This window comes from Acinonyx jubatus, chromosome C2 (genome assembly GCF_027475565.1).
Source record: "Acinonyx jubatus isolate Ajub_Pintada_27869175 chromosome C2, VMU_Ajub_asm_v1.0, whole genome shotgun sequence".
NCBI classification, from domain to species: domain Eukaryota; kingdom Metazoa; phylum Chordata; class Mammalia; order Carnivora; family Felidae; genus Acinonyx; species Acinonyx jubatus.
In genome coordinates, this window is record NC_069384.1 from 26,640,524 (window position 1) to 26,667,865 (window position 27,342).

The 27,342-nt window shown below is 35.2% G+C and overlaps 1 long non-coding RNA gene across 3 annotated transcripts in view; it reads right to left on the reverse strand.

Annotated features, from left to right (window-relative positions):
- The window catches only part of LOC106973109 (uncharacterized), a 159,152-nt gene that overhangs the window by 30,930 nt on the left and 100,880 nt on the right, over positions 1 to 27,342 (reverse strand). For 2 of the 3 annotated variants that reach the window (XR_003426790.2, XR_008298135.1), the window contains exon 3: positions 713 to 18,546. This is a non-coding gene — a long non-coding RNA (uncharacterized LOC106973109). Of the gene's footprint in view, positions 1 to 712; positions 20,842 to 27,342 lie in introns of those variants that run through there. The other variant, XR_008298134.1, reaches the window with a different exon arrangement.

A 27,342-nucleotide genomic window follows, 5' to 3' on the forward strand; every position in this document is an offset into this window, starting at 1 on the left:
TTCCTTCGCCCTTTTCCACAACCTTGCAGTTGGCTTTACACACGAAGCATCTGAGAGGCACAGAGAAGTTAAAGAACCTGTTTAAGGCCATACATCTAACAAGCGACCCCAGTTCTGACAAACTGATAATGGAACACACTCTATCTCTGTGTGTTGATCCTTCTCTCACTGAACAGGGAAATGAAAGACTCATTGAAGGTTATTGCTCAGTTCAAGTGCTAATTACCAAATGCTGCGTTGCATTGCTAAACCACAATCTGAACCAGCCAGCTGTTTATTTTCAGGAACTGAAGGGGCCTTTAGCATGGGGAATCAATGAGTGTATAGCCCATGGCTGTTCTTGGAACTTTGCTAGAACTTACATGGAAGAATGTTAGGTTTCTCCTACTGGTATAAAATAAGTATAGAATATTGTACTGGTGTAGAATAGGTCAGCCACAGATCAAAGGCCGACCCAACCCAGCAATGAGAAGCAAAATTATGCAATGTAAACTCTAGGATGGGAGAAAGGAAATCTTAATTCACACCAAATCTTAGTTTCTTCATCTATAAAACATGGACCCAAATAACTTCCCTGCTTCTCCTTAGGTTATTATAGAATAGAAACAAGGTTAACAAGCATGAAAGTAGTCTGTGGACAGCCATGATCAATTCAAAATAGGCATTATTGTGAGGTCACAGTTGAGACAATCAGTTGTTAGGCAAAAAAAAAAAAAAAAAAAAAAAAAAAAGGACCACTGAGTTTGATGTCAAGGATAGAGGATCCACATGTCCAAGAACTTTACCAGGAAAAAATAATACTGCTTCAACTTCAATTTTCTCTGGGCCTGCTTCTAGGAGTATGAATCATTACAACTCAAAGTTAAGTGACTGCATTATAGAACCAGAAGAGCTCCTGACTCTTATAAGGATCATCTTTATTTAGACCACTCCAGGACGATCGAAAACTTTCAAGAGACCGTGAATCTTTCAGTAAGCGAATCTGTAGAAAAAGATGAAGTTTGACTGAAAGTAAATACAGTACAGTACAAAAACACTAAGTTAGAGTTCAGAACTTTGGCCAGAAGTAGTTTTGCAATGTTCATTTTTTCCAGAAGTATCCATCACTGTAGGTCTACCCTGAGCCAATCACTGTGGATACCTAAACTGATCAGGCAGACACCATTTTCTACTTCTTAGAAATTCACAGACTACTATGGAAGCACAAATTATACAATTAATTGTAAAAAAATGTTACTAATGAGTTTGAACTTCAGTTTTCCTATTTATTAAATCAGGATATTGGAGTAAATGATCGTCAAAGCTCCTTTCACTCTTCTTACCTATGACTGTTTCCGGAAGTGATGAAATAGAAAACGATACAATACCAATGAATACAGAAGAGAGTAGAAATGCCAAAGCATGCAAATTAAACATTATTAATTACATATTAATGTGAACATAGGGGATAAGCAGATCTTGAAGAATAAATGCAATTTTGCCACAAATAAAAGTAATTCAGAAGCTTTTAGAAGGAACAAAATAAGCAAAGACTTCTGAGTTCATCTTCAGCACATCACAACAGCTTCCACGTACTGCCTTCTACGCAACAAGCAATTTATATTATTACCCTGGTTTTGCACAAAGCAAGTGAGGCTTATAGAGACAGCTCCCACACCTGTAAAATGATACGGCCACATTTGTTCTCTGCTTATGTGCCTTACTGCCTTCCATTACACAACACAGGTGAATGGAGCCCCAGCGGGGGTGGATATAGGGCAGTGGTAAATGGGCATGACCTGGAAAGATAGGGGGCCAGGACATGGAGGGGTAGCCTGATATGGTTTATACTGGTACACTGGAAACAGATTTTAAAGTTCCTTAACGTCCTGTAGAGGAATTTAAACTTTATTGTGTGTACAAGATAATAATTTTTTTTACAAAATATGCACTAGTCTTTGAGCAGGGACTTAGGGAGAAGAGCAGGAGCTTCGGGAGGCGAAAGAAAGCCGGGGGCTGAAATGAGGGTCAATGTGAAATATTGTGAAACTGAGTAAAAATCTAACTCAGATATGTGGGACAATTTTTTAAAGAATCCAATTACTTTAAAATATCCCATAGTTGACTTTGAAATATCCATAGAAACCATATAATACGTCTATTACTTTCAAATGTGTCATTAAACAGCCAGAAAATAATAACAACATTGGATACTACCATTTACTCACATATTTATTCATTTGAAAATACCTACTGAGTTACAAATACATGCTAATTAATGACTCAAACTTTAAAACAGAAAAATTATAGAATCACATAATCACAGAACATTACTGTATAGCCAAGAAATATGTCTAGAAACAGAAAGATTAAATAAATTTGTCAGGGTCAAAAAGCAGGCTAAGCAGAGATCTGTGAATGAATGGAATTCTTAGCAACCAAAGCAAAGTCTCTTAATAAATGTTGTTAATAAATTCTAATAAATTGTCTAACAGTTTAGTGAAAATGCGGAGAGAAAACAAACATTTTCTGAAAGCCCACAATAAACAGTTTGGCTAGATACTTTAAGTTCTCATTTACTTTTCACAAAGACATTATTCTCTGGTCATATGATCCTATAAGACAGAGGAAAAACTTAAGTCTCTGAAAAGATTGATTTAATGAAGGTATCAGGGTTCCAGCCTTGACTTGTAAGTGACTCCGTGACTTTGAAAACAATCTCTTGATCTTTATGTGCTCGTGTCCTTCTGTATAAAATAAAGGAAATGGGGCCAAGATGACAGGACAAATTGCCTCATTAAATGAAAAGATTCATGGTGTGTGAGCACGTGGACAAGCATATGTGTGCCTGGTGGGACTTGATGGGTGACATCGAAAGTCTCCAGGTCTGTGATTCTCTGCCCAAAGCCACAGGAACAGGAAGGAACTTGGTGTTGATGAGTGTGGGGAGAAGACCCAGCCGGGCAGCTTGGCTCCCATGGGGGTTTTGAGCAAAACTGGAAAGTGTGGGAGCTGCTGAGCTGGGTGGGGGCAGTGGGGATGGTCAGGAAGGAGCGGGTTTGGCTGGGGGAGACAGTGATGTGACATGGGCAAACATGGTGAGGGAGTCAGTGTCACTGACTGCTAAGGCACCATGTCAAATTTTCACCGAGTATAAGACGAACACAGACCCAGTATAGGTTATCTGTGTGAGATTTATCTTGTCATAGCAATCGAGGCTGCAAAAGTTAAAGGGACCGACACAATAGATCCTGTGCAAAGCAAGGGAGGATTTACATTAACTCAGAAGTGAAAGTGCTTTAACCGGAGTGTTCATCTTTTGGGAGATTCTCCCTCCAGAACTCTCAACAAACAAACAAAGAAACCCCACAACAACCCCAAATTCTGTCATAATTAATGCAAAGACCACTTAGAACATCAGAGAATGCACCAGGTAATGCGGCTTTGACATTATAACAAAATTTTCGTTCCCTGAATTTTATGCTGATGCTGTTGACTGGCTCCTGCTTGTTCAACGTCATTTGCTAAACTGCTTTGTTTAATCACGCGAGGTAATATAGCCTCATACTTATTTTACTTGACTTTAACATTTCGAAGAAAAAAAATTATTTCCAACTTTCTATTATTTTAACATAAGTTATCATATTAATTTTGTATGCTTTTCCCTGGCATATCTTAAATCTCATTCTTATTTCTTTACTAGCTGGCACTACTCCCCTTATTTAATGAGAGTACAAGTATATATGACAATGGTGTGTGACACTTTATTTTGGAAAATGCTATCTAAAAAAGAATTGCCAAATAAAAATAATGCTTCTTCAGATAAACAATGAAAACAGCATGAGCTGCCAGACCTAGTGATACTAAAACAATTACTCATTATGTACCTAAAATTCAAATTTAATTGAGCATCCCATATTTTTATTTGCTAAATCTGGCAGCTCTCTATCTCTAAGGCCTATGTTTTATAATGAAACTATCTAAGTGAAGGTCTACCTTCCCTGTACCCAACAACTATCCATCAAATCTGAGGAGACCTAGTGTGAAGGCCACAGTACTTTCAAAGCCATCAGTAAGATAATCAGCATTTTAAAATGGGCAAGTTCACCATCTCAGCTCCTGAAATCTCTGCCACCTACTTAGGGCCAAGTAGGTAAAGATGCTATTTCTTGGAGGGTATTCAGGCCTTCCTCCAGGACCCAGGAATGTGATGTGGCCTGTCTGTAGATTTGCGGGACAGGATCAGAACCCTGGCTAATGGGTGTCAGGCCCCAGATGCCTTGCACAGTTGAACTTTAGATGCTTATGTTGCTTCCTCTCTGGGAGAAACCTGCTTTGGGAAACTATCCAATACCCTGACAAAGAATTGTATTCAGCCTGCCGAAAAGAGGGAAAGAGAATCAAGTTCAAAACTTCACAAACTTTTGAACCCAGTGCAGATACCTCCTATCTAGAAGATGGTCTCTGAGAACCATCATCCCAGGTTGCCAGCTTCCCGAATAAAGCAACCTTTCCTTTCCCACCAAAATATTAAAAAATAAAAAGACTCCTGCTGTCGATTACCTAGAAAGACAATAAGTTACAATAAAATTACTGAAAATGCTTTCACTAAACTAACATGGAAGACCGAATTTAGTTTCTATAGGTTAAAAAAAACAAAAACAACTTAATCATGAAACATAGAGATCCACCCAATTTTCTGTTGAGAAATATTTAATGTAATCATTTTTATCGCACAGGCATGGTGTGTATTCACTAGCTCAGACAGAAATGATTGGCTTCATAAGAAAGGAATGTGTTAGGACGAAATTACAGGACTAACTTAGCTTCCAATGGCATCACCTGAACAAGATGATGACCAAGATTGGCCAACAATGAATGTTTTAATTATACTATAGTTAATACCTTCCAGTGTCATATGAACTAGAAAGTCTACATTTCTAGCTGCTCTCATTGATTTAATTAATTCAATAAATCATTCATTTATCTAGTGAATATAATGTTCTTACTTTTGGCATTTGGCTAGATACTAAAAGAAGTAATTTATATCTAGTGACGGAAACAGACATTTGCAGAGAATTAAGCAATAAAAATATAAGCAGGACCTACCTACACAAAAGAGAGAAGGGAAGAAAAAGGAGAGAGACAGAGAGAGACAGTCACAGTAAGAGAGACAGAAAGACAGAGGTACCAAAGAGACTGAGAGAAGGACACAGAGAGTCACAGCAATAGAGACAAAAAGACAGAGGTACTGAAGAGACTTAGAGAGAGGGAGAGAGGGAGAAAGAGAGAGAGAGATCCTCTTCTTGGGGGAGGAACAGGTTAAGAATACTTTGATATTTCTCCTCCCCTGGGGGTCTATTTATAAAATTTCCTAGAGAAAAGTTTAAATGAGTTAATTTTCTATTTTATATATATATATATATATATATATATATATATATATATACACACACACACACATTAATTTTATTTATTTTATATATAAATTAAATATTTTATATTTAATTTTACATTTTAAATGGCTTAATTTCATATTTATATTAAAAAGCTGAGGCTTTTTTTCATTATATATTTTACTTTTTCAACATTTTGCACTGGAGAAATGCAACAAGCAGGGATTATTACTCTTATTTTACAGATGGGAAAAGGCTCTTAAGCAAATTATCACTTCACTTTATTTGTATATACACAGTAGTGATAAATTGCTTATGTTTACAAAAATATGAATTGTACAAATAGGAAAAGAATTAACTTCAGACATATGTAGAAGAACTGTAATTTCAGAAGGAAAAGGTGAGACTTCTTCACTATCATGCCTGACAATGAGAATATTTGAAATGTGACATATTCAAAACAAAGCTTGGCAGCAAAGCCAGGATGATCAAGAATCTAAGGAGAGGTCTTAGAGAAAACAACCACCTCCCAGTGTTTCCTGTGGTTGGCTCTGCTCAGGTAAATTCCACAGCTCTGGACTTGTGGGACCTTTAATAAATAAACAATACACTGTACAGTTTCAGAAGGCAATGATGGTCATAATAATTATATTCTTTCCACTCCTATTATCTGCTAGGTCCCATGCTTGCTAAATGCCATATACATATAATCTTTTAATCTTCACAAAAATCTTGCAGTACTGGTATCATAATTTTCACTTTACAGATGAAGATCGTAAAGCACTGATGAAAAGCTCTGTTTTTGTAGTAGTTGTTGACTCAAGACTTGTTTATAAATTCAGGTGTGTCTGACTCTAGGGCCGGAGTTCAATTCCTTTATTACTGGGGAGTGGGGAATAGTCAATGACTGTGCTGTAAGTTTAACGTGGAATGAAAGACCAAGCTATTTCAGAGCAGGGGTGACCTTTCTGAGGCCTCTGAAATCAGACCACATAATGGGTGCCTATTGGAATGGGTGCCTATGCAGATGGAAAATATGAATAATGCTGAGAACTTTTTCAAACTACACCCACTTCCCGCCCTCCATTCCTTTCCCCCTTCGGGTCCTCAAGAGAGACAAATTTGAGAACCACTGTTCTAAGAGGTCTTAAAACTCAGAGAAAGTCAGGGAATAATAAGCAAGTGTCAAGCTAATATTTTTAGCGGAGGGAGACGAAAAAGGAGGTCTTCTTAAATCCCTAGATTATGTAAGGAACAATGTTAGATACTTCCCAAATATTAATCATCTAATCTCAAATAATACTTAAGGTTTATTGTACTCCCATTTTTAAAGTTTATTTATTTTGAGAGAGCGAGCAAGCCTGTAAGTGGTGGAGGGGCAAGGAGAGAGAGAGAGAATCCCAAGCAGGCTCTGCACTGCCAGCACAGAACCCACGAACCCATGAACCTTGAGATCACGACCTGAGCCCAAACCAAGAGTTGGACGCTTAACTGACTGAGACACCCAGGTGCCCCTATCGTACTCCCATTTTTGAAATACTTTAAAAACAGAAGTAATCATTTATGTAATAGTGAGATGCTGTTCAATGTTTCTCTTAGCCATTAAAAAACATTTAACCACACTGAGCTGATAAATTTCCATTAGAAATAAATATATTTGCTGTTTTTAGGTAGGTCTGGCAACCTTATGCTATTCAGTGTTTGAAAAAAATCAAACAGAAAAGAGCCCATCGAACTTTTGTTGTGTGGATCTCTAAACTGAAAGAAACACTGGGCCAGAAAATCTCTGGAAGCACAAAAAGGGCTGGCCAGCTCAACAAGTGAGGCTGTACTTTCATTTTAGAAGAAGTAGAGCAAATCTTACTTTCAAATTTTACTGTGGATACCTACTGTTTTCAAATTGCTGAGTCTCTTGTGGGAGGCATCACAACAAAGTAGTTGAAATCAACTCCTTTGGTGTAAGACGCATTTCAGTCCCAGGATTTACCATTTATGTGGTTGTAGGACATTACATAACCCCCTGACTTTTTTCTCACTTCTGAAAGAGGAGTAACCCCAGGGGAGCTTGGGTGACTCAGTCGGTTGAGCGCCTGAATCTTGGTTTTGACTCAGGCCATGATCTCACAGTTCATGGGTTCCAGCCCCACATGGGGCTCTGCACCGACGGCTCGGAACCTGCTTGGGATTCCCTCTCTCCGTCTCTCTCTGCCCCTCTTCTGCTCTCCCTCTCTCTCTCAACATAAATAAAAACAAACATTAAAAAAGAAAAGCAGGACTAATACTGTTATAGTAGAGTCCATCCTACCTGATGTGTTTGGACCAGTAGTTGATGGATTAAACAAAAATACTAGTCAGAAAGGGACACGTTAAACTTAAATATCTTAATTTTTCTTAAAATACATAAAGTTCAATTTTCTACTTTTCCCCATATTTTCATGTCCTTTTATTGAGTATAGGTCTGGTGACAGTCTTTTTGTGTTTCATAAATTATACTGCTTTAATGGACCCAATCACTCATAAGCAGAAAATTTGCAAACACACTGATATAATAAACTGAGAGATGGTCTAATCTATATTTTTATGATTTTTCCAATAATTCACAGTTGAATATTCACATTTCATATGACAGTGATTTTAGCCATCTAATTTTATTCAATCCTTCCAAAGAATTACGCTATTCTCTTTCTTAACTATGTTCCACAGGTTTAGCCAATTAATTAAATTATACATATAATATTAATTAAAGTACATATAAATTATATATTGTGCAATGTTTAATTAGAATTTTACATATTTAATTACACACATAAACTATATAATTTGAAATATGTATGTGGATGGATGGATAGGAAGACAGATTTACGACGTTTGTAAGAAAAAGGCTTTCAAGTCTATGTATTTACTACTTAATTAACTTCTGGTCCCTCAAAAAGCATTAAACAGCAACCTCCTGAAGTTATTCTTAACTTTTTCAGGAAATCATGGACTGCTAGGATAATCTGAGAAGAGCTGGGACTTCTTCCTCAGAAAAATAAACACACCTACATACCTTTAAAGTATTATACATTTTTCCAAAGACCCCAGAGACTCAACAAGTTCATTCTATGTCTCTTATGGATCCATGATCCTAAAGTAAGAACACATTTTTGTTTTTGTTTTGCTACTGCAATAATGCTATTTGCTTTCTAATTAGGTTTGTGTTGACTGAATGCTTCAGAAAGAGTTGCAAACCTCTGTAGTTTCAAATGTTTTGGCGGCCTGTTTTTGCATAAATTTTTAAAATCCCATAAAATTAAATCTATACCCAAATAGGAACAAAATAAACAAATAAAAAACAATAAAACAAAAATGAAATCCAAATCAATTAGAGTTTCCCAAGTTATTCTTCCCCTAAATCTTAATTCAGCTACCGAGGAAATACTTGTAATCACTTACCACTTCACAGATTAGCTGACATTTTCAACAGATGCTAAATGCTCCAGCATGCTAAATGTTAAGTGTGATCCTTTCCAGAACTGCACTGTCCAATACATTAGCTACTATCCACATGTAGCTATTTAAATTTTAATTAACTAAACTTAAATTCACTTCTTCAGTCACATTAGACATCTTTCAAGTGCACAACAGCTTTATGTGGCTAATGGTTACTGTTTTGGACAATGTAGAGAACATTTCCATCACCTCAGAAAGTTCTAGAGCACTCAAGTATTTCTGCTCCCATCAAGTGATTTGTATGCTTGCCAGAAATCTGTTATGTTTGTTCCCAAATCAGTTTATGCCAGTTAGGTTAATGTGAAATTGTATCATTTAGTTAAATAGTATATAAACCAATGTAAAGATGAGTGAGAAAAGAATGAAGCGTTTTCTAAACCTTAACATTTTGGAAAGACTTTATAAAATATGATCATATTTAAAAAAAATGCTAGAGAGTTGGATGTAGGTAAGACAATGTTAAAAGATTGGAAACAATCATAAAGAAAGTAGTATTCTGCTGTTAGATTTCTTGGCATTAGATGTGTGCTTAAAGACATCTGAGGAACAACAGAAATTAGAAATCATAGATGATGCATTAAGGGATTTACAAAAAAAAAAAACATGACTAAGATCTGTAATCAGCAACCAAACTCAAGAGTAGTTCTTGGCTTGCGTAAAAATACTGGCAAATATACAATCAAGCTTTCAAATTTAAACAAAATGTGTATTGTATGTATGTGTTAGTTTTTAAGATCCATTTCTCAAAAATCTTCATGGTACCAACGGCTAATCCTAATTGTATTTAATAGGAAGGTTTCTACTACACACAGCAACACTGCAAACATGAGTCTTCTTCATTACTACAAACTCAGTGTTTTCATAATTGGTTGTGTCATTTCTATTTGCCACATTTAAGTTCATTGGATTAAATTATATTGAAAAATTTATGGACAGGAACCTGATCTAATTCCAGATGTATGCATAACTGGTCTTTTAATTATCACACAATAAAATACAATTAACAACACCACCAGTTACTTTATTCTTGAGCTCTACTCAGTTGCCCTAATCTAAGACATTATACGGAGATGAAAACCCTTGAACTTTAATTGTGTTCACTCTATTTAACCTTTTGATTTTTTTCTGACTTCAAAAGGTTATCTATCCATCTATTTACAGTATCAATTATTTGAGAAATAAAAAGTATCAGGATATCATTGTTTTGCACATTGAGATTCAGAGACAAAGGGAAACCTAAAACTGCATAGTACTACTGGGACTACTATAATCACTACCACTACCTTTCTTTCATTAAAACAGCATCAAACAAATATTGCAATTGATAGTTGTTGCTTGATCAGTAAATATTTTCCATTAGTCCATTAAATTCAAGGAAATATTTAGACTATCATGGATCAGACATCTTTATTTGACATAATAGCATCAGCATAGAGTATCATAGATACTCCCAATTATCTAGGTCAACTGTAAGAAAAGATGCTTCTAGGTTTATTAAAGGAGAAGATTTATTGCAATTTTGCTTTACTGTCTGATATTTTCATGTAGAAGATGGAAAAATGGCTGCCCTTGGGAGCCAAATGACTGATGAAGTCATTTTGAAATACCTTGAGAGTGACTGTATCTTTGGTCTACCACAGTCCCTGTTACTTCCTCTTGTCTTCAAGTCTGGCTTACTATATTGCCTAGACCCTGAAGCTATTCAAGTTCATGATCCCTGGTAAAAGTGTTTTACATAATGCTATCTTGTATATCTTGGGGAGGATACAAGCAATTGAGCTCTGAAGTTGAGCTTAGTTATGGCTACCATTTCATATTAACTTTCATTCTTCCAAGCAACATAATACTAACAGGTTAACCAATTCACAATTTCTTCCCTTTTTACTTAGGATATATCACTAACTGCTAGGCCATACTCCTCTCCTCTAGAGAAGGGTTCTGGAAGGAGGGGAATTACCATAGTGGACTAGAAAGTAGATAAAATTTTCTCTATGCCTCCATAGTAAGAGTGCATTTCTATTTGAAAAGAAAAAATGAAATGGATACAGAGTTCATTTTAAATGATATTAATTATATCTATCATATTTGAGTGTGCAGATAAATTATTGTGTTATTTGTAGTCTTTTAAAAATAAAACTTTATCATCTTATTTCATTCAATTACAATTTGTTTAATGATATTACCTAAAAATATATTGATAGCATACATAAAATACATCTTCTTGCATAGATCATTGACCTAGATAAAAATTTAGGCTGTGTCCATTACTAGTGGATTGGTTCTGACAAAAATCATTGAACATTCTAGGGCTCAGTTTTGTTATCTGGAAAATGGGTTATTGATCTCTAAGGTTCTTACCACTTATAAATCTATATTTAATTTTTAATTTCAATCAAGTACTATTTAAGTTCTTACTAAGTAAATGTAATACATGAATTATACAGCTTACAAACTAACGTCACTGATCATACCTAAACCTACAAAATGTAATGGGAAAAACGAGGTTGAATATGATTAGGGTCAAGTAAGAGTTCCAGGAGTCCAGAATGAAGAGAAACAGAATAGGATTTAAGAGGGATCAGAGACAGGAGAGAGACATGGGTAAGTTTATTTAACTCACACATTCCACATGGAGTAGAAAGAAGTCACAAATGAAGGCACACACAAGACAATGCCAACTTAAAAATCAAGAACTACCCTCCAATAGACTTCTCCAAAGTTAAATATGATATTTCTAATTTCTCTTTAAAAAAACTTTAAAATCTTGAGGAAGTATACTTAAATATAGAACTACCCTAATATATCACATAATGTTTTTGTTTCACTTAAAAATGTTTTGTTCATTCACCAAAGATTTCATCATATATGCAGAGCACTAGCGTAGGGAGTTGTGAGTTTGGAAAAGATAGCTATTTCTGTACACAAGGGGCTTAGGTTTAGTATAAATAATAGAGAGTAGCTAATTTCATAAATCACCTTCAAACAGTATATCACAGGCTTAACTGAATGTTATAGACTGTGTTTAAAAAAAAAAAAACCCTTATCCCGTAATGATATATTCTGAAGAGTCTAGAAATATCTCAGATAACATAGGACTTCACCGCTGAAGCATAGTTTATTTTAAGGTGTGTATAGTTTCTCACCATTGCCTATAAATGATCTACAGTTCAACCCAATCCAACAATTAAAAAAAAAAGTATATACAGTGCTAGGAAGTCACAGTCCCCTTGGACACTTGGACTTAACCACTAATGGAAGTTAGAAAAAGCTCTGTGGGAAAAAAAAGTTTCAATGGCTATCAGAATTTGAAATTGAGAAAGTCCTTAGAGAAAGAGTAAAGACTTGGGGATGAAGAAGTGATACCCACTAATCCTGAAGAACATGATGTTAACATGGAGCAGGTTTGTTTGGAAATAGTAGTGGATGGTAGCAATTAGTAAACAAGTAAGAGATGAATGCTCTCTTGGTATGTCAGATCCTTCACCTCATGGTCTTTCACAGGCATTCCTTACAGGTCTTTTAGGGAGGTATCAGTGCTCCCCAAGATCAATGTTAGTCATGCAGAAGTCATAATAATTCTGAAAGGCAGAGGATATAATTAGTGACTTCAAGAATTATTTCTACATTCTGTGGAAGAGAATCCAGGCATGGGTACAAAGTAAGGTTCAGGGTGGCAGAATTTCGTATCACATCTTTTGGGGAATCTTAGGGAATCACCTATGCTCATGAGTCAGCACTTGATAATAGGGAATAAGAGAAACAGAATAATTATTTACAGAAAGAGACTCATTTATTCTAATAGCATAGTTCATGGACTTCTGGATTGTTTTCAAAAAGGCTCAGTTCAACTGCCAAGTAATTTATCTGATTCCCTCATAGTTCACTGAACTAATAATAACAAGCAATATAAGAGTATTAACATGAACTGGTGTTATAAACTAAATTAGACTTTTCTAGCATGGTCCAATTGACTGATTTGCAGTTGGTTTTCCTTTTCCTTCCTTTCTCCCTCCCTGATTCCATGCTTCCAGTTCCAACTCCTCCTGCCTCACTCCACAAAGCATCTAAACAAAATCAGCTACTCTGAACAAAAAGTCTCAAAATATCAAGAGTGATAGTGGTTAAGTGAAATTTGCCGATATTTAATTGTTTCCTGAATTTTCATACTTCTTTTGTTACCAAATATGGAAATCTTGCTACATAGTAAAACTTGAACACTTAAAATTCTTACAGGAATTATTCAATCTACACAGTTGTTCCCTCACTGAATTCTAACTCTCTAAATGTACAATATTTCCCCATGGTTTATTGGGCATAATTGAACTATTCCTAGATATTTGATACCAGCAGTGGTCCTGAATCTTGGCTTCTTTGAAATAATCTCATCAATCTGTGTATTTGTCATCCATAATTTTTTTTATAAAACTATAGTAAGCTAAATAACCTCCATAGTTGGAAGAGCAAATTCATAATTAATCACTAGTGAAAGCATCCCCATGTAGTATTCTCACCCTACAGAAGAGTTTTTATTTTCTTCATTTATACTAATCATATCCTCTGCCTTTCAGAATTATTATGACTTCTGTATGACTAACACTTTTGATCACAGCTATGTCGTTGTAAGTTTTAAACTGTTCTCTCATGATAACAGTTCACTTTAGATAAGGTAGATAAGAGACGACAATTCTATGCATTTGACATGGTATTTTCAGAAGATTATCACTGTACACCACAGTTGACTTCTGTGATACACTTAACTCTGTTGCAACACATGGAAACAGGCATTTCTGGGCAATAGTATTCTACTTGGCCCATCAAAGATGCTGACTTGGTCTTCAAAGCTATACACAAGAGTGTTGGGACACACACACACACACACACACACACACACACACACGTGTGTGCAAAAGGAACTCCCGGCTCTCAAGGGCTACACTATTTACAAAGATGTAATTGTTTACCACTCAGTTGTCTACTTCTTACACTTTTGTGTAGAACTGCTACCATTAGGCACAACATTGTTTTTCTTTGCTAGGAGTACTTTCCTTCTCATCTCTTCATTTCCTCTGTCTCTTTCTTACTCTCTTGTCTATGTCTCCTGCCTCTTGCTCACTATCTTTTGATTGGTCCTTAAAAAGACTCTTCCCAGGCTCTGGGCTGATGGCTCGGAGCTTGGAGCCTGCTTCTGATTCTGTGTTTCCCTCTCTCTCTCTGCCCCTCCCCCATTCGTGCTCTGTCTCTCTCTGTCTCAAAAATAAATAAACATTAAAAAAAATTTTTAAAAAATTAAAAAAATAAAAAGACTCTTCCTTCTTAGCAACTACTAGTATTTATTTATTTATTTAATTTATTTATTTATTTATTTATTTGAGAGAGAGAGACAGAGAGAGAGAGAGGCAAAGGGAGAGGGAGAGAATCTTAAGCAGGCTCCATGCTGAGTGGGGCTCAATCTCACAACCCTGGGATCATGACCTGAGCTGAAATCAAGAGTCAGATGCTCAACCTACTGAGCCATCCAGGAGCCTTAAGAATACTAGTCTTTAACCTCTGCGTACTAATCAAATAACTTTGCTTGAAATTATTGGTATTCAGCTTTCTAAGGCTCATGTGTTCCTCCTTTGGTGATTCAAAAGTTCCTTCTTCACCATTGTTGGCAAATTCTAGATTCTGAGATATTCTGGATGCCAGAGTGTTCTATAGGAAGCTTATCACCACATTGCCAGTATCTTAGGGTTCTTAACACATTGATATCTAAAAATCTTTTCTAATGTATTCAATGTTTCATACATAGAGTTTAAGGTTCCAATATCTACAACTATTCAATTCTGTGACTGAAAGATGATCTACATAAACTAGTTTCTCTATATAAGTTACACCATTCATTGCCACTAAAATTTATGACAGTTTAATGGACTCCAAAGAGACTCATTTGCTTTGTACAGACAGAATATTACAGGTGCCTTCTCTTCAAACAAAAGTGTGATCTAATCCTCTATTATACTTCATATACTTATTATTAATTTCTTGACATACTTATGATATTGCTGTTTCTGGTTTATTCAACAGATGTAGCTGTACAAAAATAAAAGGTAGAATACAAGGGAAGTATACAAAACACAAAAAGCTGATTTGTAAAATTGATGCTGAAAGAAAAACTATTTATCTAGAAATCAAGGAATTTAAAAATTCAAAAGAAATACGCACAATCTAAATTTAGAGTTATAAACTATAATGAAATTATTAATAAAAATGAATCTGCTCTATTTTTATTCTAGGGAAAAAGTAATTCTAAATTTTAAATTGTATGTCTAGGATGAATGGGCACACTCAACACAGTAAAAAAAAAAGCAAGTATATTAACTGATGCAGAGCAGTGTGGGAATTAAATTTAGGCAAATTTCAGGACCAACACACAATACTCAAATTTGTGACTATTTTTGTAATTCATTCAAATATTCAGTAGAAACTCATCACAGGGTGAGATCTTATTCTCCATTCATTCATCCAATAAATATTTAGATCTTATGTGAAAACCACTGTAGGGGATACAATGAAAAATAAGGCATGGACTTTGCCCTCAAGGGGCTTACAGTCTAGTATATACTGGGAAAAAAATAAACAAGCACATAGATAACCATAATATAAGGGAGAAAGTGATGTGTCATAAGAAAGACTCAGACAACGTGCTATTAGATCATTGATACCAGCAGACTTGTTTTTTATTTTTGTTTTCGTTTTACTGTAGTGTCTAAGTAGTCAATAGAATAGAAAGAGAGACCAATGATCTCTCTTAATTGCAAAATTAAGAGCCAAATTTTGTGAATCTGTGACTGAAGAGTTGCAATATCAATGCAGTTTAAGTCACTGCTCACCAGTTCCTAAAAATGTTCGCTCATAAAGTAACAACCTATTAGAAATACCATCTTGCCAATTTTTATAAGAAGATTCAAATGGAATAATCTAGTATTTAGGGATGAAAAGATCATTTTAATGTAATAAAGCCTCAGATTAATTATCCAAAATACTCATGACACATTACCTTCTTGCACAGAAATTGGCTTGATCAGATTAAAGTGGTGAAGGATTCCTCGATGGCTCAAGTGTGCTCCAAGGAAAGCTAGAAGGTTGTACAGTTAACTCCCAGGGTGTAACTCTAAACCATACAACCTACTACCTCAACCCGGATGCACACAGCTTCCAATGTTGCTTCAAACTCCTTATCATATCTTCAGTCAGCTCCTCCAAATATGGCGGCCATACACCTACGGGCTTGGCAAGGATGTAGATATAATATGCTAACATTTGACCAATGAACTTAGTATGTGTCTCCTAGGACTATCCTAACCTCTTGGATTTCCAGCACAGGTCATACAAAATGTCCTCTGACATCTCTCCTGGCATAGTTCTCCCAGTAATTAATAATATTAAAAAGAAATAGCATTCAACTTCATTTTTCAAGAGAAAACAGCTCAATAGTAATACATAAATCCCAGTTATTACCTTTAATTTCCTTGTTGAAGTCAATGAGGTATACTAACCACTATAATGTGAACTTAAGTATCTGAACAGGATCTATTCAGACCATGTTTCAAACCCTGCTATAAAGATTCAAGTTTCTTAAGTAATTTACTCTACTTGGATTCAAACTTAAATGGCTATGTTATAAACCCTTCCTAGTGTTCGACAATTGAAGCCTGCCTCTAAAGACAGATGAGGGTTAATATATACATGAGAAACAAAGAAAAATATAAATTCTTCAAAAGTAATCAACTAAAATTTAACAGGAGCTTGACTAAAATTTATTTAACGGCATTTGTCTATAACATTTTGTTAGATTACCACACTGACAAAGACCCATAGAAGCGAGCTTGTGCAGTCCACTTCACCACAAGATCGGATCTACGGGTTTATGCCAATGGGCAACATCTCACTTGGGCTCCCTATTAATGCAGAATTTGTTGTAAATATCTGATGAAATTAAATGAAAATAATCATATCGATCCTTTAGTATAAATATTTTAAATGCTAAAATGCTTTTAGTATACATATTCCCAGTTAAAGGCCTTCATAAATATCTTACACTAAATACAGGTTTCTATACATGAGAATTTAAAGACTAGTATATTGAAATATTTTTCACAGATAAATTTTGTTTTAATACTGAATATTTTGTATTTGGACTGTTCTAATTAATAACGAGTTTTAAAAGAAAAAAAAAGGATATATACATGCATGTATGAATTATGTAATTGTGAGGCATGAATGTAGTACTACCAGCCTATAATTAAGACCAAATTAACTATTAAGCTAATTGTGTAAGAGTCAGACTGTGCTTGTTTTAACTCTTTTATAAAACCTCGGTTAGTGGTTTTAAGGAATGGGTAACATTATAACTTTCTCATAAAACAAGTAAGATTCTGTTGACTAGACAGAGAATGCAGGAAGTTATTGAAAAGTATTAAATGTATACATATGTGTCTATAGTTGGATTAAAACTGAAATTAACTATATTTGGATAAACTATTATCAGAAAACCAAAATTAATGACATACTAACAAGCATTATTACTACTAGCAATGTTACTACTACTAAAATTTATACTCCAGATCTATTGCATAAAAGAGAATATATCTTGCCTCTTCAACACAATATATTTAAATTTATTTTTCAAAAAAAGATATTCTTAAACATACTATATAGCTACATACAACTCTTACCTGGTCAACAGGTTGGGCAAAAATAAATTGTCACTAAAAAAATTTTAAACCACCAGACAATAAGCAAACACACAAAGAATAAACATAAAGCCAGCCACACTCACGTTTTTTAAAAGATTTTAAGCTCAACAGCAACAAAATTGTAAGTTGTACAATCATTAATCGTATCACTCATATCCACAATATTTAGCATTTCTAAATTGTATCTTCATTGTGAAAAATAGTAACACTACATAAAAATTACTTAGTGTTTTTTGCACGTTTTGAAATAAATGAAATGTGTTTCTTAAACTTTAAATAGATGATTTGGTCTACATAATTTTTGCCATTATTTGTTTTCTAATTATTGCCATACTTATTAAAAACCACAGTAAAAAATCAACAATCATGCATTTAATTATAGTAAAAATGTCTCAACATATATTAATAAATTTAGATGTGAAATAAAAAGCAACATTTGTTTTGGGTTTTATCATAACTATAAGAATGTATATTTTGGTTTCATTATCTTAGTAGATCAATTTTTGAAAACAGCACAACTTTATTCCCTCCCCCCAGATTTCACTTCCTTTTATATGGTATGACAAATAAAAAATATATACTTTCTTTTTCTAAATTACTTTCTATTCAACCGTTCTATGAATGGATGTATAGCTACATGAATGGATATATAGATACAGAATTCAAAGGGACTCAAACTGCACACTGATCACAAACTCAGACAAAAATTTTTCACAAAGGTAGGTAACAGTATAAATTCTCAAGCCATCAATGAAAATTCCAACAGCTAGATCCATAGAGAATATGAAACGAATTCTTATCACTAAACACAGTCAAAATTGTTTTATTTTTTTCTTTAAAAATATTAAATATTAATTGCTCTTTTGCTTTTTGTTTTTACCTGAGATGATTTTCTCCTATGATCACTTTCTTCACTTCTCATATCCATTTTAAGTTTTTCCCTAAAACAACCACAAAAGGAGAAATATCAGACAACTGCTGTCTAGGAGAATCATCTGGCTGGATGGTGGGAATGAAGGTAGACGGTCGAGAACAAAACACAATGTCAAAATGGGCAAAACCTTTTAAAGTATTTTTTTTAAAGGCTTGGAAGACTCACAGAGCCCCACCCAAGGCTACTCATATGACATATAATGTGGTTTCATAGTTTGCATTTATGCGTTCATTTTGGTTGGTGTTGTTTTCACAGTAACAGTTTTGAAAGTGAAAGGAGGCATGGCTGTTAAAGAAGCGACTAGGTTTTGCACAATGAACTAGTGAAAGCTGAAAAGAGATTTGGATTTGGCATGGAGCTTAATAAGATAATTAAGAGTGTAGAGATTAATGGCTCCTAAAAATAACATTTAAAATAATGTTTTTCAACTAAAGGATCTTGAAACATGAAAACAGGTTTATAAATGTTAATTAAGCCTGTGAAAGTTGATGCTCCATTAGCTGAGGCAGCATGAAGGAGCAAGGGCTATTTTTTAAATAATTAGTGAACAATAACCGATAAACTTAATAAAACGTTTTATTTGAATATTATCAGTATATAGGGTAATTGCAATTTCCCATAATTCTTCATGGAATAACAAAAAAGAAGTAGAATGCATCAGTTCTATAATATTTTCTCTTTGTTTACCCTACATATTGTCAATATGATAAAATATGATTTTAAAAGCACAACAGTTTGCTTAAAGTTTATTCTTTTCGTGGAAAATATTATAGCACCAATTCTTAATATGCAAATCATAGTGTTCATTCATATACGCTGTATTTTTAAGAAGCACTTTCTCTTTTTAGCAATTTTTAAACATGTTTAGAAACAGTTTTAATCAAAATTAAAATAGGTGGAATACATCTGCTAATCCTTTCCCACTGAACCAGGCAAAACTGGGTTTTGTCATGAAATGCTTAAATTGCTTAGCAATTTACTTGTACAAATAGACAAAATAATTAGAATGCAATGCATTTATCTACTGAGCCAATCATTGCTTTAAACTTAAAACAAGTTTGTATGTACTTTTTCCACTAAAATACTTAATGGATATTTCTAGCGCTCTCTGGAACTGCCCTAAGACAAATGCTTCTTTTAAAATATATTTTAAAAGAGAGTATTATTGTGAAACAAGCTTCTTTTTTACTTAGCAACTGAGAACATGATCTTTACATCTCTATTTCGGTTATACTGAAATCCTGGTAAATAGTTTAAATATAACTTCCCCAAACTAATTTTATTTGTCAGTAGTTTAATGTATCTTCTAATATGACCCCTTTTTTTTAGAAGTTCAAAAAGTTTCTTCTTCCACATTTCAAATTATGAGTCACAGCAAACGAAAGCTTTAGTTTCTTTAAACAGCTAGGACTAAACGCTCACTTTTCTTAGATAGCAAAAACTAATACTGTACATGAAAAGCATAGATAACATATTAATGTCTTTCCAAACTTCGATGTATAACAAAAGTAAAAACATGTACCGTCCTTTCCATAGACATTTTTCTATTTTTACTTAAGTTTCTATTCTAATCAGGATTAGAGCAAGACAGCAAAAGGAAAAAGTTAATAAGAGTAAAGTGGGTGATGAGCTAAATAAGAGTACATTGAAAGTTCAAGGTTCCCCTTTTATATAAGAGTAGGCTTAAAAAGAAACAACAAAAAAAGTTATACCTGATATGAAAGGTGCGATTTCACCAAGTGCAATATATTGCTAATTATGCCATATTTTTTGAAATAATAAAAATAAGGAAGGCTCATTTGGTTATGTTGCCTTACAAAGCTGCTTTACAAAGCCCGATGTCTCTGTAGGTATACAAGCCAATGTTTGCTTTTTTTTTGGTTTGTTTTGGTTTGGATTTTTGTTTGTTTGTTTTTGTTTTTGTTTTTGAGCAGGAGCGTCTCATTTTTTTTCAGCACTGTTGCATGAAGTAGGACAAACTCAGATTTTTTTTTCTTCAGGGCTCCTGTTATTTCTTGGAAAAAAAGGACCAGGGTGCTTGTCTTCTTTTTCTTCCTTCTCGGTATTCCAGGCACAAAGCACTGCGCAGAAGCTGCACCAATCCTTGCTGTCCCTGGCAGCAGAATGGTAGAAGGTGGGAGAGACCAGGAATCCTTCCAGGCTGAGCTGACTTTAGAAATGAGGATTGCACACGTTTGTCTCCTGAACCAAAAGGGTGAGAAGGCAGGGTGCCAGTTTGCTACTCTGCTGCAATGATCTCATGCTCACTGCTGCGGCCGTCCTGTTTGCCCTGTTCAAATGCCTGTTCATTATAAACCAAAAAAAAAAAAAAAAAAAAAAAAGAAAAAAAGTACTTGGATTCTTCAGCAAGCAGAAAGGGTATTAACATTAAAAAAAATCAGCAGTAAGAAAAGCCAAAAAACAAAAAGCACATACAATTTTAAGATTCACTTGTTATGCCTCAATATTCTGTTTATATTTTTCTTTCTTTTTTTTTTTTCCTATTTAGAGATAAGCAGCAGAATTTATCAGGCGTGAAAGGGACAGCCTCCTGGTGGCCTGCCAAAAACCCAGAATAAAGGCGAAGTTGTGCTTCAAAGCTCAGTCGCTTGCTGAGTCTGGCTAAAGTCAAGTATTAAGATCCACCATTTTCTGAGCCATGCTAGAAAAGAAGAAAAAAGTCAGGACGGTTGCTGCTTTCCAAGTCTCCGTTGGCACCATCACAAAATCTCAGTCGTAAGGTCACATGATTCTCTGCCAAATGTAGAGTGCATTCCCATCAAACCATTCTGCTGATACTGCGAAGGCAGCTATTGTCTCGTTTAGACCCAAAGTTCAGCCCACTCTTCATTGAATTAGCTGAAAAACGCATCACCTTTGGGGGCTGGGAGTCATGGAAACGTCTACCTGGCAAGCTGCCCACTTTTTCTGCCCATCAACCAGAGATGGAATTGTGCTGCCTGATGCAATGAGGACTTGGAATGTGAAGACTCGTCCAAAGTGAATCTGATTCTTGCAACGCCTGTTTCAGTTTGCACAGAAAACTCTGGCTTCTTTTATTTAAGGTGGTGGGGGGGGGGAATCTTTCCTACTAACTGTAGCAAATAAAGGTCTGAACATGCCTACTCTGCAACTTTATTTCACAACACACCCAAATGGTTCTCAAATGAAAAGACGGAAGCCCTGCAAGTGTTCTGAGTTAAAGGCATCCCATCCTCTGTCTCCTACTCCTTACTAATACATGCAACAAGCTCAGGACATTTGTTTTAGTCTCTCACATTAAGATTAAAAATCTGTGCGATTCTTCTTGCTTTCTATTACTTTCTGATTTTATCTGGCACACGTTTTGTACTACATGGCCACAAAATCCACTAGCAACAGTGGGGATGCATTATTGCTTCAATCTCCTTCAAAGTGGTCCCCAGAGAGAGCTAGTTGTCTCTTCCACCACACAAAACCTTGCAACTGGGTTCTGTGGTAATCCTCATCAGTACCTAGCACAGCTGCTGTGCTGGTTTGCTGAGAATGACTCATGTAAGTAGTGCTCTTTCTGTTCCTTCGCTAGCTACAGTTTGCCTGTTTGGCCTGAAAGATGCCTTTGAAAGATGTAGGGAATGTTATCAACACCTCTCAGGCAATAAAATGAAATGGTTCCCCCTCCCCAATGAATTTCCATTCTAGCAGGCGACCAAAGTTCCCATGGAGGAACATTTCCAGACTTTCTAACAAAAGTACAGTGAATTAAATCTTTCACCATTTCCTTAAGCAGAATCTACAGCCAGGCGGGAAAACGAGCATTATTAGTATTTAAACCAAACATACTCAGTAGTACTAAGAAGAATCATGTTCTTCTCCTCCATTAAAAAAAATGGTTCGGTAATGGGAGATCTTTATCTAAAGTATAATTATGCTTGCAAAAAAATTATTTGCAGGACTTTACCAAACGATGGGCTAACATTATCCCTCCTCCATGGATATACAGCCACACAACACACATTACATGACAAAGGTTTAAAGATAATCAAACCACGATTTAACTAAAAATCAATCATCATCATCAAAAAAAAAAAAAAGATTCAGGGATCTAGGAAACAGACCCTAAAAATAGTCTAGGTCTTTTTATGCCATGTTCTTTGGGTCACTTTCTTTTGAAATGATAGGAGGGAATATGCACATGTGCACACATGCGCACATGCACACACGTACACATGCACACACACACACACACACACGGGAACCATTCTGGCATCTTCCCCATTTGTAATTCAAAATACAAACAATTCTAAACCATAAAACAAAAACTGACACATGCGCTGAAATTAAAATTGCTTTCTTCTAGGTTGCAAAATTCTGGACAAATTTTGCTAATGCCCTAAGCACATGATTGGAGTGCCTGGTGGAAATCAAGCATGGGCTACAGACACATATGTCTCATGCTTCAGCATAGCAAGAATCAAGTAGATATGCTCTTACAGAAAGAAAAAATTAGATTTTCAGTTCTCATTCACTTATTCAGCAGGAATTTATTACGTACTAGAATGTGGGTTGGCCTTGTGACAGGCACAGGGTAATAGCAATGAATCAAATGAACCTGCCCCCCCCCCCCCCCGCCCATGCGGGAGTCATTCAGAGAGAACTTTCAAGTGAGAAAAGCTCACTTCTAAATGTAAGTGTCTCAATAAATGCTAAAGGAGACTTTATTGGTGATAAAGGAATCAAGAAACAAACTAGCAGAAATTGGAAAGTAGAAGTGAAATGGGTATTGAAAAGTACATTACAGATAGAGATGTGTTGTTTCAAGTTTTCTCTTTTTTAATAGAAAATTTATTAGTCAGTTTTGAATCATTCTGTTTAAGTTCCTTAAAGAAACTACTGTGAAAATTGAATATGCTGCCTTCCCAATTAAAAATATATATATATATAAAACAGAAAAAAAAGAAAGAAACAGGTGAAATTCACTTCCAGGAAGATGTAGTAGATAGTTTTTCCTAATCCTTCTGCTAGGTACAACGAAAAAACTCTGGACATCATACGTAAGACAAATGCAAGGAGACTCTGAAAGATGAAGAGAAGAAGACAGAACAGCTAGGGACCTTAGGACCCAAGGAACAACATCGTAGCTAATTCCTTGGATTTTAGTTTTGCCTCATATATCCAAACTTCAAGCTGAAGAAGCTGACAACCCAGAGACACCAACTGGTGCAGACCAGAGAAGCCCCCAACAAAAGCCTGTTCTCTGTAGCCAAAGAACCAAGAAAGCAGCAGCACAGAAAGACAGAAAGAAAGCACTGGGACAATACCACTTTGCTCTAGTCAGACACCACACACGCAGCCATCCCTAACCTGCAAAGGCCCAATGAGGAGCCTCCTACTGACCCTTGTTAGGCTAGAACAAAGCATCCTAACCTCCTCTCCCCAATCCTAGGGTGGCGTAAGGAAGTCTGAGTAGGGAATTGGGATTGGGACTTTTGTCCCTGTCAGCAGATAACAAAGTCTCTACTCTAACCTGATGTATTATCATCAGTAGACTCCAGATAGGGATCCTGGACTTCCACTGCAACTCAGTAATAATGAGACACTCTTCTCTCTCCCTACTAAGGTTGTGTTGGACAGAGAAGGCCAAGTGGAGAGTTGGGACATTAGAAACTGCCCAACCCTACAATTCCCCAACCTGTAAGGTACCAGCAAAGGCCATCATGGGAGCAATAACAAACCACTCCCATTACTCCTAGCCAATAAAGTATCAATGGATGCCTAGTGGGGAACAGGAACACTCACCACCACCCAGCAGTAACACAGAGCCCTCCCACTCAGGAGTCAATGCTAGCCAGGAGGGAGAGACCTGGACTTCCGTCTATACCTGCAATGACAAGTGTACCCCCTTTCTCTGCTGGAGTAGTGTCAGAGGAATCTAGATAAAATCAAAAGTTTAAATAATAGTAATAATATAATTAAATAATAATATAAAACTGAAAATAATCTGTCATATAATGAAGCAGAAACATCTCTAAATAAACATTAAAAAAATTAAAAAAAAAAGGGGGGCGCCTGGCTCAGTTGGTTAAGCATCCGACTTCAGCTCAGGTCATGACCCCACAGTTCGTGAGTTCAAGCCCTGCATCGGACTCTGTGTTGACAGCTCAGAGCCTGGAGTCTGCTTTGGACTCTGTGTCTCCCTCTCTCTCTGCCCCTCTCCCCCTCATGCCCTGTTTCTGTCTCTGTCTCTCTCTCTCTCAAAAATAAATAAACATTAAAAAAAAGAAACAGCTCAAACTAAATGTAAAAAGACATCAATACTTGTGAACACCAAGATAATAGAGATATTAGAATTATCTCACAAAGATTTTAAAGTAGCCATCATGAAAATGCTTCAGTGAGAAATTATGAACATGGCTGGAACAACAAAAAAAAATTAAAAGTGTTAGCAAAGACATAGAAGCTTTCTAGAATAACCAGATGGGAATTTTAGAACTGAAAAACATGGTAACTATGATAAATAAAAAAAAATGCAGGGAGCAAAGGAAAGAACCAGTGAATAAGAAGAGAGAACAATAAAAATTATCCAATCTGAACCAGACAGAGAAAATATACTTTAAAAAAGTAAACAGAGACTTAGGAAACTGTGGAACTATACTAAAAGATAAAACATTTGTGCCATTGGAGTCCCAAAAAGAGAGGAGAAAGAGGGTAAGGCATAAAACATGGTAAAAAATGGCCCCAAACTCCCAAAAGTTAGCAAAAGGCATGCAGATTTAAGAGTATGAACACACCACAAGCAAGGAAAAAAGCAAAGAAATCCGCACCAAAACATATCATGGTCAAACTTCTGAAAACTAAAGACAAAGAAAAAATCTTGAAAGCAGCAAGAGAAAAACATAACCTTACCTTCAGAGGAAAAACAATTCTGACAAGTAAATTTCTCATCAGAAACCATGGAGGCCAGAGGAAGGGATACAACATTTTTAAAGGCTGAGAAAAAGAGCTGTCAGTCCAGAACCCTATATCCATGGAAAATATCTTTTAGGAATGAAGGGGAAATCAGGACATTATCAGACGAAGGAAAAATAATATAATTTTTCAACAGTAGACCCACCTTAAAAGAATAGCAAAGGAAGCTGTCTAAATAGAAAGGAGATGATAAAAGAACCGTGGACTTTTAGAAAGGAATAAAGAATTCAATAACAAATTTATGAGTAAAAATAATAGACTTTCCTTCTCTGAGGTTTTCTAAATTATGTTTGATGGTGGAAACAAAAATTTAACAATGTCTAATGTGGTTCTAAGTGTATATAGAGGAAATATTTAAGACAATTATAAATGGGTATGGACAAAAGTACAAAAAGGGAGGTAAGGTTTCTGATTTCACTAGGACTAGTAAAATGTACACCTGTTGTACACTGTGGTAAGTTATGTATATATGATCTAATACATAAAACAGCCTCTATAAAAACTACATTAAAGAAATACACTGAAAAATACTAGGTAAGTCAAAATTCTAAAAATTCTAAAAATTGTTTCAAAAACCCACAGGAAGGCAAGAAATATGAGAAACAAAGAAGAAAAAAACAAAGAAGAAACTGGTGTGCTTAAGCTATAACATATCAAAAATTAAATTGAATGTAAATTGTCTGAATATACCAATTAAGTGGCAGAGATATGCTTAGTGGATTTTTAAAAAGATGGCTGAATTATATACTGTCCAAAAGGAACTCAATTCAAATACAATGATATACACAGGTTGAAAGTAAAAACATGGTAAAACATGTATGTGTGTTATGTGTTTATGTTATATGTTATACCTATACATAGATATATTGTATCTTTTTTATGCAAACATTAATTAAATAAAGGAGTGGCAACATTAATATCAAGTAAAAGAACTTCAATAAAAAATTACCAGAGACAGAAATAAACATCATAAAATGATAACAAAGAATATCCAACAAAACAACATAACAATCTTGAATGCACATACACAAAAGAGCTACAAAATATGTGGAGTAAAAGTGGTAAAATAGAAAGAAAAATAGACAAATCCATGATTACAACTGTAAACTCAACGTACCTCTCAACAATTGACAGAACTGACAGAAAATTAGCAAGCATACAGGAACTTAATATCATCAACAAACAGGATCTAAATGATATTTCTAGAATGTACACCCAACAAAAGAGGAATACACATTCTTTTCAAGTGCCCATAAATATATTCCAACATAGGCCATATCCTGGTCCATAAAGCAATTATCAACAAATTAAAAACAAGTGAAATCATACAATGTTTTCTGAACAAAATAGAATCAAACCAGAAAACAGAAGTAGACAGATAACAGGAAAATCTCTAAACACTTGGAAACTAATCAACACACTTCTAAATAATCCATAGGTCAAAGAGGAAGTCTCAAGAAAAAAAAAAACACTGGAGTAAATGAAAATGAAAATAGAACATAGTAAAACTTGCAGGACACAGCTATAGCAGTGCTCAGAGGGAAATTGATAGCTCTAATTGCATACATTAGAAGAGAAAAGTCTCAAATCAATAATCCAAACTCCAACCTCAACAACCAAGAACAAGAAGAGTAAAATCAATCTAAGGCAAAATACTACTACTACTACCATCAGTACTACTAAGGATAAGGATAAGAGCACCAATAAATGAAATTGAAAACAGAAAAACAATAGAGAAAATCAATGAGGCTATGAGTTGGTTCTTTGAAAAGATCAATAAACTTCTTGGCAAGGCTCCAGGATTCCTGACAAATAAAAAAGAGAGAAGACACAAATTGCCAATCAGGAATGAAAC